The following is an 18,670-nucleotide window of genomic DNA, read 5'->3' as shown; positions in this document are numbered from 1 at the left end:
AGACAGTGCGTGGCGCGGTTGTAACCGGCACTTCCTTATTAGCTGTTTTTTTTCGTGATGTATACACCTGAGGAATCTTGCAGTTAAAAATAAAAATGTTAACTTTACATTTAACAAAAATAAACATCAGTGGACCATGAAAGTTTGCAGTTGTTGAATATTACACGGTGCAAATGACAGGTACAAAGATACAGACAAAATTACAACATAATAATAACTGCATTGAATGCTTAGTTAGCTTATTTTGTGAAGATTTGTTCTGCTACAATTCATTTGTCTTTTCTTAAAAAAAATCAGATGGTAACATTTGCAAGCTGCAGGGAATTGAATATTGAAAGAGATTCAGTGCTTGTGAGTGAGGTCTCTGAGAGAAGGCAAATCTGTGTCTAATGTTGAAATATTTATACCGCTTAATGCATCTGTAACCAATCGGAAGAATGTGTTTTCCATGTGTCGGATCTGCTTTATCCTCAATGCAGATAGATTGCAGTCATCAGTGTATCTAACTATAGATCGATCATTTCAACAATGCACCTAAACTACCAAGCACTCAATTCCGCAGAGCGCACACATGTGTATACATTTAAATTCATCAAAAGGTTCATTTACACATGGCTTTGAAGCCGTGCTCGAAGTTTATCCTTCTGAATGTGAATTAGGTGTAAAGTACACACTTGCATTACATTGCTACGGAGAATCACCACTTGCACTGTGCTGTTGTATGTGAATTAGAATTGACCCCCCCAGCTACAACATGCCTCTATCGCGCGCGACCTTTGCACTTTCTGCAATGAGGTTTGAGTTGCAGGTTGAGTGCCTTTGAAACAGGGTGCAAAGCCTGTGTAATAGGATTACTCTTAATCTTTGTCACAGATAGTTTCTAAAAGACAGAGAAGAATGCACCCACTCCCTGTCCAGACCTCTTCCTTTACACCCTTCTCACCCACGCTGCCACTCCTGGAGCCCTTTCTGTATCCTCTCTAGGCCTCTCTCTCTCTCTCTCATCCCTGCTCCCTCTACAGACTGCTTCCACTGATTTTCTCCTGCCCTTTTCCTCCAATCCCTTTGAGACTTCATCTTCATCTCCAGTTGCCTGTCTCCGATTCTTTTTTAGGGCTCTGTCTCAAGTTCCCCCTGTTTCCTCTTGAGGAGGTGGCGTGAGATTAATGCTATGGGGTCACGTCAGAACCAAAACTTTTCTAAAATAATTGTCGATTATGCAGTGATTTTGTTTGAATTAAAGACAATGCATATGTTCTTCCTTTTTATAGGATTAACATAGATCACCTTCATCACGAGAATGCAAGGGAACAGTGTGATTTTGATTTTGAAAGCGTCTGCCGCATGTTTATAACAAAAGTACGTCAGTCCCATTCGTTTCCCCCCAATCCCCCACCCCCAGTCTCCTCTCCTCAAGGGGGTGACCTAAGGGGCCCGCTAGTACTTCTGAAGGTGGCCAATCATCATGTAACAGCATAGACAGTGAATGTCAATGGGTTATTTGATCATGGGGAGCATCACAGCTGATCCTGATTCTGTCCCTGTCCCTGTCCCGACCGGATCTGCAAACATGCACAGTTTCCAGTAAGGGTCAGTGGATAGCTGTCACAATGCTAAGCCTTGGCAGGATTTTTTTGCCCCTTCCTCCCTAGCCTGGGGACGGTGGCTCCAACTGTAATGCCCCACCTCTCACCTTGGTTGGGAATAACTAACATAGCGAGGACCATGGGCCTTCCTGGTCCCATGGCGCAACACCAGGTCAATTGATGTATTTATTTATTGAATGAGCAGAATCGCACCCTCGCCTCTGAGTCAGAAGGTTGTGGGTTCAGAGTCCCACTCCAGGGACTCGAGCACAAAACTCTAGGCTGACACTCCAGTGCAGTGCTGAGGGCGTGCTGCACTGCCGGAGGTGCCGTCTTTCGGAGGAGATGTTAAACCAAGGCCCCATCTGCTCTCTCAGGTGGATGTAAAAGATCCCATGGCACTATTTCGAAGAAGAGCAGAGGAGTTATCCCCGGTGTCCTGGCCAATAATTATTCCTCAATCAACATCACTAAAAACATTATCTGGTCATTGTAGTGTATGTACCTTTAAGAGAGAACTACTTTTACAGCTCCTGTATACTGTAGTACCGGCAGTGACCACACCTGTATATAAGCCTTGAGCATGCCTCTGTACTGTTAGTCTTTAGACTACCCTCCTTCAGTAAACACCTGTTGATTGTTAACTTACAGCCTCCGTCTAGTTATTGGAAAACATCATACTTTAAGAATCACGGATTCAACAGTCATTGCTGTTTGTGGGAGCTTGCTGTGTGTAAATTGGCTGCTGCGTTTCCCACATTGCAACAGTGACTACACTTCAAGTAGTACTTCATTGGCTGTAAAGCACTTTGGGACATCCGGTGGTCGTGAAAGGCGCTATAGAAATGCAAGTCTTTCTTTTTTTTCCCGAATGGGCTGAATTAAAGCTGCAACATTGAAAATGATTGCCACAAAATAAACTGTGCTGAATTCTGACGAAGGGTCACAGACCTGGGGCCTTGGCTCTGTTTTTCTCTCCACGGATGTTGCCTGGCCTGCTAGGTGTTTCCAGCATTTTCTGTTGTTGTGCTGAAGTAATGGTCGGAGTAAATGGAATGTTCTTCCTAGGATCCTCCGCCCTGCAGACCTTCCTGGCAGTGGAGGTCAACTTCAGGGATGTGTTCTTTATGTCCACTCTCTTGCTACGTTCGGGAAAAGGTGCTCCTCATTCAGCCTAACCAGCAGGTCTTAAAGGGACCACTGATGTTTGCCACCAAAAAGGTACATTGCCTGAATGTGGCGTTGAGAGAAAAAAGAAAAGAAAGACTTGCATTTATATAGCGCCTTTCACGACCACCGGACGTCCCAAGCGCTTTACAGCCAATGAAGTACTTTTGGAGTGTAGTCACTGTTGTAATGTGGGAAACACGGTAGCCAATTTGCGCACAGCAAGCTCCCACAAACAGCAATGTGATAATGACCAGATAATTTGTTTTTGTTCTGTGGATTGAGGGATAAATATTGGCCAGGACACCGGGGATAAATCCCCTGCTCTTCTTCGAAATAGTGCCATGGGATCTTCTGCGTTCCCCTGAGAGAACAGAGGGGCCTCGGTTTAATGTCTCATCCAAAAGACGGCACCTCCGACAGTGCGGCACTCCCTCAGCACTGCACTGGAGTGTCAGCCTAGCTTTATGTGTTCAAGTCACAGGAATGCTTTTCCCGGCACCACTGCAGTGCCAAAAACTGTTGCTGGCCCCTGATTGGTCTCCTCCCTCCCTCCCAATTGCTTCCCCCCCTTTGTGGGTTCAAGTCCCACTTGAGCACAAAAATCTAGGCTGACACTCCAGGGCAGTGCTGAGGGAGTGCTGCACTGTCGGAGGATCTCCAACTCTCCATGAATGTCCTGGGGTCTCCAGGAATCGAAGATTTATCTCCAGGACAGTGCTGGAGGCAACCCAGGAGAAAAAATCATAGGGGCATTAAAAAAAAAATCATTTTCCTTCAACACGTTTGTTTAAATATATTGGAGTTGAGAAAGAAAAGGCTGTTTGACTTGACAGTCAAGAATCATCCAATCAGCCAATGAAGAATCTGTTCGATTTCCAATTGGCCTGGGAAGGTGTTGCACCGTGGGAACGGACATGTTGGGCGACCAATGGGGGGAGTTTGGGGGCGGGGGCAGTTGGAGGCAGGAAGTCATGTGATGAAACCTCCAGCCAGTGTTGGCAACCCTACTCGCAGGACCTACTTGCCCGGCGATGCCCAGCGGGCCTCTGCAGCTCGCCGGTTTCAGGTACATGAGGCCTGAGGGCAAATATCGGGTGAGCCTCGGGCCTACCCTTTCTGGTGCAAATATTGTTCCAATTTCTAGACCTATAAGTGGTGATTTTCTGTGACTTCGTCTGACAAGATGCAATGGATTTCTCCAATAATGTGCACTCCTTGTCCAATCCTATTTAGATAATCATTGCAGAGTAGTGTAATAATTCGGATGCATTAGTTTACTGCGTGTATATGTAAAATATTGAATCTGGTTTTATAACTTGAACTTTATATCTGAAGTCAGTGAAATGGCAATGTAGCTCTTACCTCCCAGGGTTTCTGTGAGTAGTTTAATTGGTTCTTTTGAAGTAACCGCAGGGAAAGAAGTGAAAAGCTATCAAATAAAATGTCACCTGTCCCCTATTCATATTCTAATTCATGTGGGCTTGAACTTGGGAACATGTTCTTATTGTAGGAAACCAACTTCGAATAAGTAAATTTAAAGCTGTGCATGGCAGCTATATAGACAGATCACCACCGTAAATCATGAATTTCTTCTTTCTTTTATTGTGAGAGCTAAAAATAATTCCCAATTATACTTCATTCAACTTTTACAATGTAAATTTGATTATACTTAAATCAAATCAAGTGCTATTAACATTGGATGCAGCAACTGATTTTGTCAATACCGGCTGCAATCATTGCTTTTTAAAATTTGAATCCATTCCTAAAAAATTCCTGTCATTGTTAAATTGACAGGTACTTTGATGATGCAAATCGTCACTCATCTTGAATACTTAATTTAGATCCTGTCTCTTGCCTGTGACAATTGTTGTTCTTTACATTTTGGCAAAACGCAGCAGTAAATCAGTTCATTTTTAATATGAGGGTGTTGCTTTGTAACTCACCCGAAGGAAAATAAACTGGTGTTCTATGACACCTCTTGCCATTTCACGTCATCATCCAATGGCAGGAGCAATAAAGAATTGGTGACAGAGGTTTTTTTTTAAAAAAATGCCTCACCAGATTAAAAATACTCGATCGGAGGCCAAGGATCTGAGGCAGGAGTTCAGTCTCAGGATACAGATGGCTGGCAAGCTGCTGAAGCTGAACTCTCATAGTTCAAGAGGTATAATCTCTTCAATTGGATTGATGCCTTGGAATCGATTCCCACTTTCTTCTTCCATTATTTTCCTTTGGTATTAAATAATATTTCTCTTCTGAGTGACCCACCCACGTCCATGTTGTCCTTCTTGGTGAGGACAGGAGGACGTTCGAACCTGTGGTCATCTCCAAACCCACTGCCAATGTCAAGACTTGGTCAATCAGCCCGTAGGTGCCCTTTGAAAATGTGAGAGGTGAGCATCTCTTCACCGCACCACCACTGCCACCTCCCCCCCCCCCCCCCCCCCCGCACCACCACTGCCCCCCCCCGCCACCCCACCCCCCCAGGTCCTTCCATTCCTTTCACCACCCCAGATTACAATTGGCAGGATTTGTGGCATTTTATAATCTCAATTGTGCTAGTGGTGGCTTGAGGCAAAAAATATAACCAGCAAAAACCAAATAGGACTTTACATAATAAGTTACGGTCACCTATGGTAGAATTTGAGTGGTTTGTACAAAGTATTCCACGTGAAATAAAGAGTCAACAAAATGTTGCGCATGTTACTGCTTTTGAGCATGATTTCTCTATATATCAAACGTTTTTCACTTTGAATTTGTCCCCCCATGTGATGCACCCTTCATCATCCCGATTCAGCTTGAGTCTCAGCCTCATGTATGATGCAAATACAGACCAGGTTGAATAGCAATATTTATTCAGCTGTAAATGGCAGTAACAACTTACTTTGTGCATATTTATTTAAGTGTGCTATGAATAATCATAGTGTACAGACTCACAAACTATGGAGAGCTGTTGAATTTGATTATGAACCTGATTGGGTATTCATCTTGCAGAATCTACTAACAGCAGAGAAGTACAAAATGGCTGACAATTAGTTACCGAGGATGAATTGCTGAATGAAAGGGAAAGTACATGGCAGAGAATATAAAAGCTAAAGGTAAATGAACAAGACTTAATTCTAATTAGGAATAGCTCTGATGATGTAAATATTCAGGGAAGTAGCCAGTTACAGCTCCGTAGTACTGAAAACACACATAACTGTTAGAAAAAAGCCTTTTGTTTGGTTGCAAATTAAAGGCAGTTAGGCTATGCAAGATGCACTGCAACAGTAATGCAGGACAAAAGTATATTGATCATATTTGAAAAGAAAAGGATACGTAGAAATACATAAAGCAGCAAGAGATTCATTAGAATGAGCTTAATAAAGCACAAAGGGTTACAGGCACAATGTGAGGGGAAATATATCCATCAAACACAAATAGATGTTCACATTTCTCATGGGACTGAAAGACTTGAGGAAAAAGATTCATAAAATTAATGCTTTTCTCAGCAGTTGAAAGCGAAAACATTGCAAATTAAATATTATCTTTAAAAGCATGCCCCACCAAAAGAACTGGCATTCCCTTTGACAGTAAGTAGCCACGGTTAGGTTCTATGATTTCTGTATTTAATATTTGAAATCAAAATTCCACTCCAACCTTATCCCTATGTCGTACATTAATGTCATTCCAGTTTAAACCCTTTATAATGGAGATTATTAGAATGTACTTACATTCTTTCTCTTTTCAGATCATTCTGGTTCGGTAATATCTTTAGCTGCATTATTTCTGTTTGAGACTGTAACAAAAGCTTGTCCAGAATAATGACAATAATGCTTACAAAATCCTTTTGAAAGATATGTATGTATAATATACACATATGTACTATTATGTATTTAGTAAGCACAGCACCACGGATCATTGTTTGGACACAGGAATCATGTCTAGCTGTAACCCAATTTTGCGTTCTATGATTCTGTAGGCTGTGTGAAAATGTGAAACAAAAACATGCTGAGATACCAGCATTTTGAGCCCTTTAGTTCATAGAATGAAATAATGATTTTTGGACACTATCATTTTCTGATTTCCGTGCAACGGAATGAGATATTTGTTCATTCTGAGCTGTGAAGAATTCTTAAAGACCTAGCATTGCTGTATTAAACCTAGATGTTTATATTGTGCTAGAGTAGGGGTTTGAATGCAGTCAGTAATGTACAACACAATGCCCTACATATGCTGTGTATGTTTCATATTAAATTGTATTAGTCAGCTATGACAGTAACCTCCTGTATAAAGCTGGAGATAAGTCAGATTCTTCACTTCTTTATTGCCTGACCAGTGGTATAGAAATACTCTCAGTAAATTCAAGGGGCATTTTTAAAATTGAACTGCAACTGGGACCAGGAACCAAATGAAGACGAGCAGTATATTCTACCCACTTAGCAATAACACACAAAAGACACAAATATGTTAATGGCTGATTAAAAAAATTGTATGGTGTTTTGTCCAGTATTATGCTGTTAAGGAAGCTCTTTTATTTGTGATGTGTCAGGGCACATATGTAATAACATTAGGCTGTGATGCTGGTGTTAACGAGCACGACTGCTGTCATGGTAATGAGGCAAGCTTCTGCTCTGCATTTCACAGATTATCAATAAATGCAATAAACAACAGACTTTTCTTTTGAAAAGGCCATAGTAGCCCAGACCATTGGCACTTATAGGTTTCTCCCCCACCACCCTCCCATTTAAAACAAAAAAGAGACATTACATACTTGATGAAATGACCCAGCCTCATATAATCTGACCAGGGTAGTGCTCTGGAGACCGATCACTACATCCCCAGGTCTTCAGTCCTTCCTGCAGAATGAACTGATGATGGAGCTGCATCCCTGCTGGGAAAAGAAAGCAGAGCTTCTATGAACCACATCATTCACTCTAACACCCTGTGGCATTTCCTAATACTTTAACACCTGTGTCCATCAAAGTTGCCCACATATAATTTCTGCCCCAGTTATGGTGAACTTTGTAATTTTACTGACTGACAGTCTAATATCTGTTTGGTTTCACATCTGACAATCATTGTAGATAGGCCTGCTTGAAGAAAGTCAAAGCATTAAAGTGACAGCCATTATTTTGTAGCTTTGGAAATCAGTGTTAAGGTTCATAGGAAATACTAAGATCCTTTGTTTACTCCAGCTAACACAATACAAAAAAAATGACATTAAAATGCAGGGGTCATCTGCAGCAATCTCTTATACCAGCTTCTTGGGGAGGTGATGTCTATTTTGTCAATCGAAAATATGTTGTCGCTAAAATAAAAAGAATGAGAACTATAGGTTTTATTGGGTATTTTAAGGATGTCGCTGTATTTAAAATAGATTTGACATAAAAATGCTTGGAATACTAAAGCAGCTGCCTTCTGAATCATAGAATTGTAGAAAAGTGATCTCTTAATAAAAGCGATTTTTCACTGTGTGCTGTAGCGTTAACCTACTTTTGACTGTAGAATAGGAGCAGTGTCCTTTTATGATTGTTAACCTATCATTTTTCTTCCTGAAATCTGTGAGGTTAACCTTGTAACTAAAACAATGGATTTTCTACAACAATAAAGATATGTTTTTTACCCCTAAGATTATTGTGAATTAAGAAATATTTGGTGGTTTTGTAGTTTCCCCTAGTTTGGCTTCAATAATATGGACACTTGTATAAAATCTTCTTCACGGGTATTATGCAAGGAGATAGATGGTTTGTCTATTTTGAATGTAGAAAAAGGCATTCAAAATTGACAAGAAAATGAAAAGCATTCAGTTTTCGTAGAAGGTTATGTAAGAGAATGCAGGATTTTATAAAGTGTTCAGTAACACATGTCCTGCAGTATGGCAGAGTACTGCAGTACCTCTTGGAGAATGGCTGCAGAGTTTAAAAAAAATCTTTCAACATTTGGCTTCCAAACATTTAATAAGATAAAGGGAAATAATTCATTGTAACCTATTGAGCCTAAAGGGTAAAAAGTGATTATAGAAGTGATGACCCTTAAGAGATTCATGCATGCTTCAGAGAATAAGCTATTCAGTTCTAGCCAGTGGGCTTCAGAGAAGGCAACGTGCAGTTGGCACTACACAATTTATGCACATGAATTTGAAAGTATGGTGATACGCCTATTGAAAGCTGGTAGAAGGATTGTAGCATATTTGTAATAATGGGAGCCATTTGAAACACCTATCAACAGTGCACTCAGGTGGAAGAATAATTAAAGATCAGAGTTCTTCTGTAACTGTGAACATTAAGTTGCATTCCCCTTGTAGCTGATGCACAAATAAAACAGTCAGACATCAGGTTGATTGGGGTGAACTGACTGAGATGAATTTGAGAGCCAAACACAACAAACAATATCACTCCAGATAAGAGCTAACAGAATTTATCTCTAAGCTCCAGGAAGTTTACTTGGCGTGACCATGAGATCATAAAAATAAAGTAAAGCAAAGATTAACTTTGCTGACAGACTATGTAAATTATACTATACATAAACAGGGAGATTTAGTAGTAAATCGTCTTGTCTTGTCTGACACACACATTCTCTTTCTCTCCCTTTCATATTACCACCTGCGATGTCAACTATTACATAGAATAATAAAGCGGGTCACTCGTGCTCTCTTCACTCAGTCACCTCTTAGATTTTTATTCCTGCAATGACTATGGTAGCATTTAAAAGGCAGGATGACATGCTTCTACTTTACAGACTAGTGTTAAAGGAAGAAGAAGCCTATGGTTCTGTGCAATTCCAGAATTCTACTTTACAATATTGAACATTTCCATTTCAGCACAGTTTTGCTTTCAACGAGTTATTGACTATGATTTATTTATTAAAGATATATATTTACACAGGATATCCCAGTTTTTACTGAATTGTTGCCCAAAGGATCACAGTAGGAGACATAAATAGATACAGACAAAATATAGCATAAGATATCCATGAATAATCTGTTTTATTCCTTGAGTGAATTATCTTGCTCTATACAGAAAGGAATAAAAAATGTCACACAACAATTCCTTCTGCAGTATTCTGCATATGCAGCACCTGTGTCCAAATGTGTAGCTTAACAACTTTTGTGTAATGAGTAGAGTCTTGTTGGTATGGCGGTCTATTTACTGCAGGATATGAGGTAGAACCCAAACAATACTTAAGGCCACTGATTATGTAGGGATTCCAATTAATTGACAAACACAATGAAGTGCATCAGTGTATGTATGTTGATAATTATAATTAGCCTTGGTAGAAAGGTGTGGTCAGTTCTATTTCACTGTATGAGTTTATTGTGTATAAGTTTTTCAGGGGTGAGCTACATAGCACAGTAAGCCTTTTTTTGTACGGTTGATGGTCTAGATGCTTTGGGGTAGCCACAATAACAACAACAACTTGCATTTATATAGCGCCTTTAACGTCGTAAAATGTTCCAAGGTGCTTCACAGGAGCGTTATCAAACAAAAATTTGACACCGAATCACATAAGGAGATATTAGGGCAGGTGACCAAAAGCTTGGTCAAAGAAGTATGTTTTAAGGTGCGTCTTAAAGGAAGAGAGAGCGGTAGAGAGGCGGAGAGGTTTAGGGAGGGATTTAGCCACAGTTGCTATTTGTCTTTTATTGATGATGAACAGTTGTTTTGAGCATCTTTTAAACTACTGGTGGCTTGTGGGGTGAAATTGGGTAGGTTAGATTCTGTATTCGGCATGTGTGAGATAACAAGCATGTATCACATGGTGTTCTGGGCTATAGATACAGTAGTATAAAAATGAAATGCAGTAGAGGAGACAGGCTGGGTACAGCACTGTATGGGAGATGGACTGGATACATCACACATCAACATGGTATTTGAGACTAACTGATTATAACACAGTACACTGACACAAGACAGACGGATTACAACAGATCAAGATGGCTCAGGAGATGGACAGGATACGGCACACATCAACAGACTGGATATAATAAGCCAATTGGTTAAAAACTTTGATTTATAATCTTAGTCCAATTCCCCAACATTTTACGAAGGATGAAAGCGTGAACATATTTAGAAAGCTGCACAGAATATTCAGTACTCAAGCAAGGATTTTAAAAGAGTGCCCTTTTCTGCAGCTGACTTTCAGTCTAAGCAATGAATATTACAGATGCTGATTAAAATGAGCACATTGTAAACCTGAGTAATACATTAAGAGATTCATTTTCTATGAAGTCTAAGGTGGCACCTCAGCAGCAGAAACAATAACCAATTCTAATTAGCATGACTATGTGAACAGTGCAGGGTTGAAATATTCATTAATATGCTGTTCTTGATCACTGTTGTCTCATAAAAGAAATTGGAAACCCCCTGAGCGTTACACAGACTTTGATAAGACCTTCTCTGTAGTCCCCATAATCAGTTACAGCTAAACAAAAACTCTTTGTTAATTAAAATGCATTTTATTGGCAGCAGGCATATAGACATATCCATATTTTGAATCTGACTACCTGAAAGGCATATATTAATATCTAAAATCAGATGAAATTAGAATGGCACTTGTTAATAGGGACATGTTGGCGCTGAAGAGATTTAGCTTCAACCTAGTGCAGAGAGTCATTTTATTAAATGCCTTTCTCCTTTGTCAACTGTCACTGTGTAGGGCAATTGTGCTGTACAATGGCTGCCGCCTTCTCGGCACACAACATGACAGCAATGTCATCATTCTTTCCCTCAGTGCACATAATTACCTCACATATGGAAACCTGTGATAGCCTAAGGGCAGCGAGGAGAAAAGGGAACTGTACAATCTGTCCACCGGCAGGCTTAATCCACAGGCAAAAGAGCCATTCGGAGAGCGCTGGCTGGATTTCTTGTTGGAAAAAAAATTACAGGTCAGGCAGCTCTTGTCACTGGGACTACACTTAAGTAAATATCATCATATTAATAGATTCTGGATAATTGTACAAGTAAATGCTCACGGAAGGCAGTTGACCTTAATTTCCTGCAGGGCTGCCCTTCACGCGCCCCCATGAGAAGATTTATTTTGGAAATGTTATCACTATGCAACTACCATCCTAGCAACCATACATAGTTATATTTGTCAAATATTTGTGCCTCTGAAGCTGCTTCCTAATCAATGTTCCTTTCCTTCATTTTACACAAAAGGTGGTAATGAAAATCATGTGCTTCCTTTCAGGGTTTTATGTAGTTCAATCTCACTTTTTGATTACCTATTTTTAAACCACCTGCCCATAAAAGTTAACTGTTTTTATTATGCTCAGATTGCGATGCTGGATTATAAACAAGCCACATGTGTAGCAGTCATGCCCCAATGCCGATCACAATTTTCTGTTGAAACCGTAGAATTTAAATTTGTTCCAGTGAGTCAAGATAAGATTAACGGATCCAAGAATATGGCAGTCAAAATGTAAGGATCATTTTACCCAGCACGTTGGATAGGGTATACCGGCTGAATCAATCCAACCTCTCCCTTTAAGAATTAGTTACGTTTTCACGATCATAAAAAGTGCCGGTGAAATAGAAGGCCGCAGTCTTGAACGAGCATCATGAAAGAGGTTTCGTTTAATTGACAAAAAGGTAAAAAGAGGGATTGCATAATTTTTTTTTGGTTATGGTACATTATGTACTCTACCTGTATATTATAAACTGCACAGTGCTGGTAGACACATATATTGGAGGTCTTCTTGGTTTTGCACATTGGCAGGGATGGAGTCTTGATGAGTCTCACTGGATTTTGATTTGGGGTGGCACATGTTCCTATGGCTCCTGGGGCAGGGGGCTGGTTAGAAAGGTGTTGAGGCCTCTCTGCCCATCGGTTTCTCTAGGGTGTCCTTCTTGTTAATGTGGGTCGGTGAGGGTCAGAGGGACATTAGGCAAAGAGTTTCTACAGGAACAAGGTCCTAATGTTCTGATGCCTCCCCAATTCCAGGTGCTTCCCATGCATTACTTGCTCACACTGGCAAATGTCCCACAGATTCTTTTGTGGGCAATGGGCACCTTGAACTATGTCACACCTCGGGCTGCATCTCTCACTTGTAGGACTGAGAGCAGTGCCAGCCTCCAGGCAGCAACAACAAGTACTTGCATTCAACATAGAAAAATATCCCAAAGTACTTCATAGAGAAAGAGAGGGACAAGCTTAGTCAGGGGAGTTAAGCGAGGTGGCCGAAGGCTTTGTCCAAGAGATTGGTTTTCAGGAGGCTTTTAAAGGCAGAGCAAGAAGTGGAGAAGTTTAGTGAGGGAAGTCAGAGAGTACAGCTGAGGCAGCTGAAAGCTCTTCCACTAATGTGTGGAGCAGTAGGATGGGGATGCTCAAAAGGGGTCAGAGGACTGGAGGGCACAGAAGGGAACATAACACTAGAAAAGATTGCAGAGGTAGAATGGGTTGAGGCTGTGGAGGGATTTGTAGCTGAGGATGAGGATTTTAATTTTGATGCAGCGGAGGACAGGAATCCAATGTAGGCCAACAAGGAATACAATACTGGAAAGTGTGAGGTTATGCACTTTGGCAGGAAAATCGTAGAGCAAGTTATTATCTTAATGGCAAGAAACTGGAAAGTACTGAAGTACAAAGGGATCTGGGGGTCCTGGTGCACGAAACTCAAAAGGTTAGTATGCAGGTGCAGCAAGTGATTAAGAAGGCCAATGGAATGTTGGCTTTCATTGCTAGGGGGATACAATATAAAAATAGGGAGGTATTGCTTCAGTTGTACAAGGTATTGGTGAGACCGCACCTGGAATACTGCGTACAGTTTTGGTGTCCATACTTAAGAAAGGACATACTTGCTCTCGAGTCAGTACAAAGAAGGTTCACTCGGTTAATCCCGGGGATGAGGGGATGGACATATGAGGAGAGGTTGAGTAGATTGGGACTCTACTCATTGGAGTTCAGAAGAATGAGAGGCGACCTTATTGAAACATATAAGATTGTGAAGGGGTTGGATCGGGTGGATGCGGGGAAGATGTTCCCGATGATGGGTGAAACTAGAACTAGGGGGCATAGTCTTAGAATAAGGGGCTGCTCTTTCAAAACTGAGATGAGGAGGAACTACTTCACTCAGAGGGTGGTAGGTCCATGGAATATGCTGCCCCAAAAAGCTGTAGAAGCTACATCATTACATAAATTTAAAACAGAAATAGACAGTTTCCTAGAAGTAAAGGGAATTAAAGGTTACGGGGAGCGGGCAGGAATTTGAACATGAGTCTAGGTTCGGATCGGTCATGGCCCTGTGGGTAGCGGAGCGGGCCCAGGGGCCGTGTAGCCTGATCCTGCTCCTATTTCGTGTGTCTAATTCTGTTAGATTCAGGAGATGGTTCTGTGATAGTGGATTGGCGGTTAGGATCAGATCAGCCATGATCTTATTGAATGGTGGAGCAGGCTCGAGGGGCCGATTGGCCTACTCCTGCTCCTATTTCTTATGTTCTTATGGGTAAGTGGGGCTTGGTGCAGGACAGGATGTGAGCAGTGACGTTTTGGATAAGTTCTGGTTTGTGGAACTAGGAAGCAGGGTTTTTATTCCTGGTCATAACAAGCCAAGCATATATGAGATAAAAACAGAAAATGTTGGAAATACTCAGCAGGTCAAAGGAGATGGTAATGGGACAAGTAAAGGAACAAGGTAAAAAAGACGAATGGAAATCCTATCTGAGAGAAGAGCAGAACCTCTTCAAGACCATCTCTGGCTGGCTTTCCGCAGGTGCTGGGCGTCATCGACTGCATACATGTGGCAATCTGCGCACCCTCAGATCATCCAGGGGTATTCATCAACCACAAGGCCCTCCACTCCATCAATGTGTAGTTGGTGTGCAATCACAGAAGGATATTTCTGCAGGTGTGTGCAAAATTCCAGTGGAGCTGCCATGATGCTTTCTTCCTGCGGCAGTCCAAGCTCCCCTATCTCTGGACATGCAAGCACACTTAAGGGGTGGCTGCCAGGAGGCAAGGAATACCCACTTTAAACTTGGCTGATAAAATCCTTCAGCAACACGACCAATGCAGCCCAACAACGAATATCATATGACCACCAGATGTGTGATTGAACAAGCCATCAGCATGCTGAAGATGTGCTTCAGGTGCCTAGAGAGATCTGGATACGTCCTTCAGTGCACACCAGCCAGCATCTCCAGAATGGTCGTGGTGTGCTGCACTCTGCATAACATTGCATAGCAGTGTGGTTTGGACCTGCAAGCTAATAAAATTTACGTGATTCTACTAAAGAATGGAAACTTCAGAACATATCATTTTCTCATACACCCATGTGCATACCCTATGCAATCACAAAGCTTTACTCTTCCTTTTCCTACTGCTACTATGTTGTACAATCCCTGTTGTTATGTTCATTAATAACTAGTCGTTTTCATTATGAACAGCTAGCTTCTAGCTAGTCACTTTATTCATGTCATGTGGACTTCTACAGTATCCATCTTGACTACTGCCTTGTGGGTAGCCTACTCTTAAATACATACAGCTCCACCTAGTGTACCATTCTAGAATGACATGTTACTGATCATTACATCCCCCTTTCTTTGAGGTTAAACAAAATCAATATCAATCAACGTTCAAGAAAAACGATAAAGATGATATCAGTAACACTTTTGTTAGTGCTCTATAAACATAAACATTTTCACAACAGTCAACACATTTTCAAAGCTTTAGTTTATATTCAAAGATTAAGTCTATCAGGCTTCTTTACTTCATGTGTGGATCTTCTCAGCACGGGTAAGTCTGCTGTGTTTTCATGAGAGCCTGCATGTGTGTTATGGTTAGATTGTTCTGGCGGTGAGTGACAAGATTCAGTTGCGGCATTGTCATCGATTTGCTCTTGGATAGTTTCTTGTGTTTTCAGGAGGGAATGGCGGTTCCTCCTGAGAATCTGTCCTTCCTCAGTTCTAACAGTGTATGACCTTGGTCCTACTTCCTCAAGAACTATAGCTTTCCTGTTCCATGCATCTGGATCCTCAATCCTGACAACATCATCCCTTGTCAATGGTTTCAGAGTTTTGGATGACTTGTCATAGTATGATTTCTGTTTCAGCTTTAACAGTTGAAGTCTCTGTCTCAGTTCCTTACTCTGCTTTTCCTTTGCACAGCAGGGTAGCGTGGTGCGCAACTTGCGACCCATTAGGAGTTCAGCAGGTGAAGAACCAGAGTCTAAAGGTGAGGCTCGGTAGCTCAGCAGGGCGAGATAAGGATCAGACTTGCTTTCTGTCGCTTTCTTCAGTAGCTGTTTGAGAACTTGAACACCTTTTTCTGCCTTACCATTCGACTGAGCATACAAAGGACTGGATGTGATGTGCTGAAAGTCATAATGTGTTGCAAACTGTTGCCACTCCTTACAGTTGAAGCACGGACCATTGTCGCTAACGGCAATCCTGAGAGTTCCATGTCTGGGGAAGATGGATTTCACATGCATTATGACTCATTGTGGGTGCTCGGGATAGTGCATCTGCTAGCACTATGTGTTTGCCTGGTGTGTAGATCAGTTCAAAGTCATATCTTTGCAGCTTCATCATGAGTCATTGAATCCTTGGAGACATCTCATTCAGATTTTTTTTTATAATGGCAACCAGTGGGCAGTGGTCTGTCTCAACTGTGAAGGTGGGAAGTCCATATATGTAGCCATGGAACTTTTCTAGTCCAACTACCAAGCCTAGACATTCCTTTTCAATCTGGGCGTATCGACACTCAGAATCAGTCATAGACCTGGAGGCATAGGCAACAGGCTTCCAATCTTCATCCTCTGCTTGTAGCAAGACCGTGCCTAGGCCATCTTTTGATGCATCCATTGACACTTTGATTCTCTTTGTTGGGTCAAAGAAGGTGAGTACAGGTGTGGTTGTCAGCACTGTTTTGAGGTTCATCCACTCTTGTTCATGTCTTTCTGTCCATGCGAACTCATTTGTTTTATGTAGCAGGTCTCGCAGACAGGCTGTCTTGGCTGACAAGTTAGGAATGAACTTTCCAATGAAGTTTATCATCCCCATGATGCGTAGCACTCCTTTTTTGTCAGTGGGTCGGGGCATGTTGAGTATGGCGTTTACTTTCTCCATATCTGGCTCTATTCCTTTACCAGATAGATTATCTCCTAGGAAAGTGACTTCCTGGACACCAAACTGACACTTGGCTTTGTTGAGCTTCAGTCCATTCTGGCGTATGCTCTGTAGCACTTTAGTCAGTCTCTCATTGTGTTCTTTCAGTGTGGAGCCCCAGATGATGATGTCATCAACATAGACCCGAACTCCTTCCAGACCTTCAATCATGTGTTCCATTGCTCTATGAAAGATTTCAGATGCAGATATTATCCCAAAAGGCATTCTGAGGAAACAATACCTGCCAAATGGTGTGTTGAAGGTACAGTATTTGGTGCTCTCTTCATCCAGTTTTAGTTGCCAAAATCCTTGTGAGGCATCGAGCTTTGTGAAGTATCTGGCACCTGACATTTCACTGGTGATTTCTTCTTGCTTGGGAATCTGGTAGTGTTCACGTTTTATGTTTGCATTTAAGTCCTTTGGATCCATGCATATTCTTAGATCATTGTTCTTTTTCTTTACACATACCATGGAGTTAACCCAGTCTGTTGGCTCTTCGACTTTCCTGATGACTCCTAGTGTGGTCATTCTGTCCAGTTCTTTCTTGAGCCAGTCACGCAGGGGTGCTGGAACTCTCCATGGAGCATGTACCACTGGCTGAGCATTCTCCTTTAGCTGGATCTTGTAAGTGAATGGTAGAACTCCAAATCCTTTAACACATCCTGGAAATTACTCACTACAGAATCCACTGAGTCATCTGGTCTGCTTATGGCACAGTTTATACGGTAGACTCTCTTGACCAGTTCTAAGTCCTCACAAGCTTTGTCACCTAGTAGTGAATCAAGTCCTTCAGCCACAACAGAAAACATGAGATGATGCACTTTGTCTTTGACTGTCACTTTAAGTCTGCATACACCTAAGCTATCTATTTTCTGTCCATTATAGTCCTTCAGTAGTACTGACTTTTTCTGTATTTTGGGCTTTTCTTTCATGTTTTTAATGTCACTCATACTGATTAAGTTTGCTTTTGCCCCAGTGTCTAGTTTCAATGTAACTAATGCTCCATTTACCTGCAGTGGCATCATCCATTTGTCCTCTTTTACTGCATTAACTTTATGTTCAGCATTGTCCATTCCTGAGGGCTACACATTTTCTGTATCCTTTTTGATATTGTCACATGACACCATTCCTACAGAAAATGTCTCACTTAAATCAGCGTCCTCAATCTCATTGACTTGTTGCCCTTTCTTAGTTTTTACTTTTGAAAAGCATTGTTTGGCAAAGTGATTCTTTCCATGACATTTTGTGCACATTTTTCCAAACGCTGGGCATTGTCTTAACTGATGTTTGTAACCACAGCGTTTACAATTAAAATTTCCATCCTCCGATTGCTTTTCATTTCTGTTCTGCCCACGTTTCTTCCCCTTGTAGGACACAGCACCGACAGCAGCACTATCACTTACTACAATCGCATTATTATTATTTTCACTGAAAGTCTTCGCGTGCTTTTGAGCTAGCTCACTGGCTTGGCATATTTTCACAGCATTTTCCAATGTTAGTTCGGTTTCTCTCAACAAACGTTCCCTGACCTTTTTATCATGAATACCAAACACAATCTGGTCACGAATCATGGATGATTTCAGTTCAGAGAATGTGCTTTCAGTTTTAGATTGTTCACAAAGCTATCAAAAGTCTCATTTTGCTGCTGTGTCTGTGAACTGAACACGTATCTCTCATAGGTTTCATTCTTTTTGGGAGAACAATGTGTATCAAATTTCTTTAGCACATCGTCCAATTTTTTTCTGTCCTCCTCTTGATCAAATACAAATGTATTAAATACCTCTATCGCCTGTGGGCCTGCAACTGTGAGCAGCAACGCTATTTTCC

General features: G+C 41.4%; 1 long non-coding RNA gene across 1 annotated transcript; it reads left to right on the top strand.

Annotated features, from left to right (window-relative positions):
* The first annotated feature begins 3,755 nt into the window (after positions 1-3,755).
* On the top strand, positions 3,756-8,367 carry LOC147122294 (uncharacterized). The gene is made up of 3 exons (XR_015075430.1): positions 3,756-3,822; positions 5,751-5,854; positions 6,487-8,367. It is a non-coding gene; the product is annotated as an uncharacterized LOC147122294 (long non-coding RNA).
* The last annotated feature ends 10,303 nt before the right edge of the window (positions 8,368-18,670 follow it).

Source organism: Somniosus microcephalus, chromosome 3 (assembly GCF_052327205.1).
Source record: "Somniosus microcephalus isolate GS21.2 chromosome 3, FLI_Smic_1.0, whole genome shotgun sequence".
In the NCBI taxonomy this organism is placed as follows: Eukaryota; Metazoa; Chordata; class Chondrichthyes; order Squaliformes; family Somniosidae; genus Somniosus; species Somniosus microcephalus.
The sequence above is the reverse complement of the archived record's forward strand: the minus strand, read 5'-3'. Positions and strand labels throughout refer to the sequence as shown.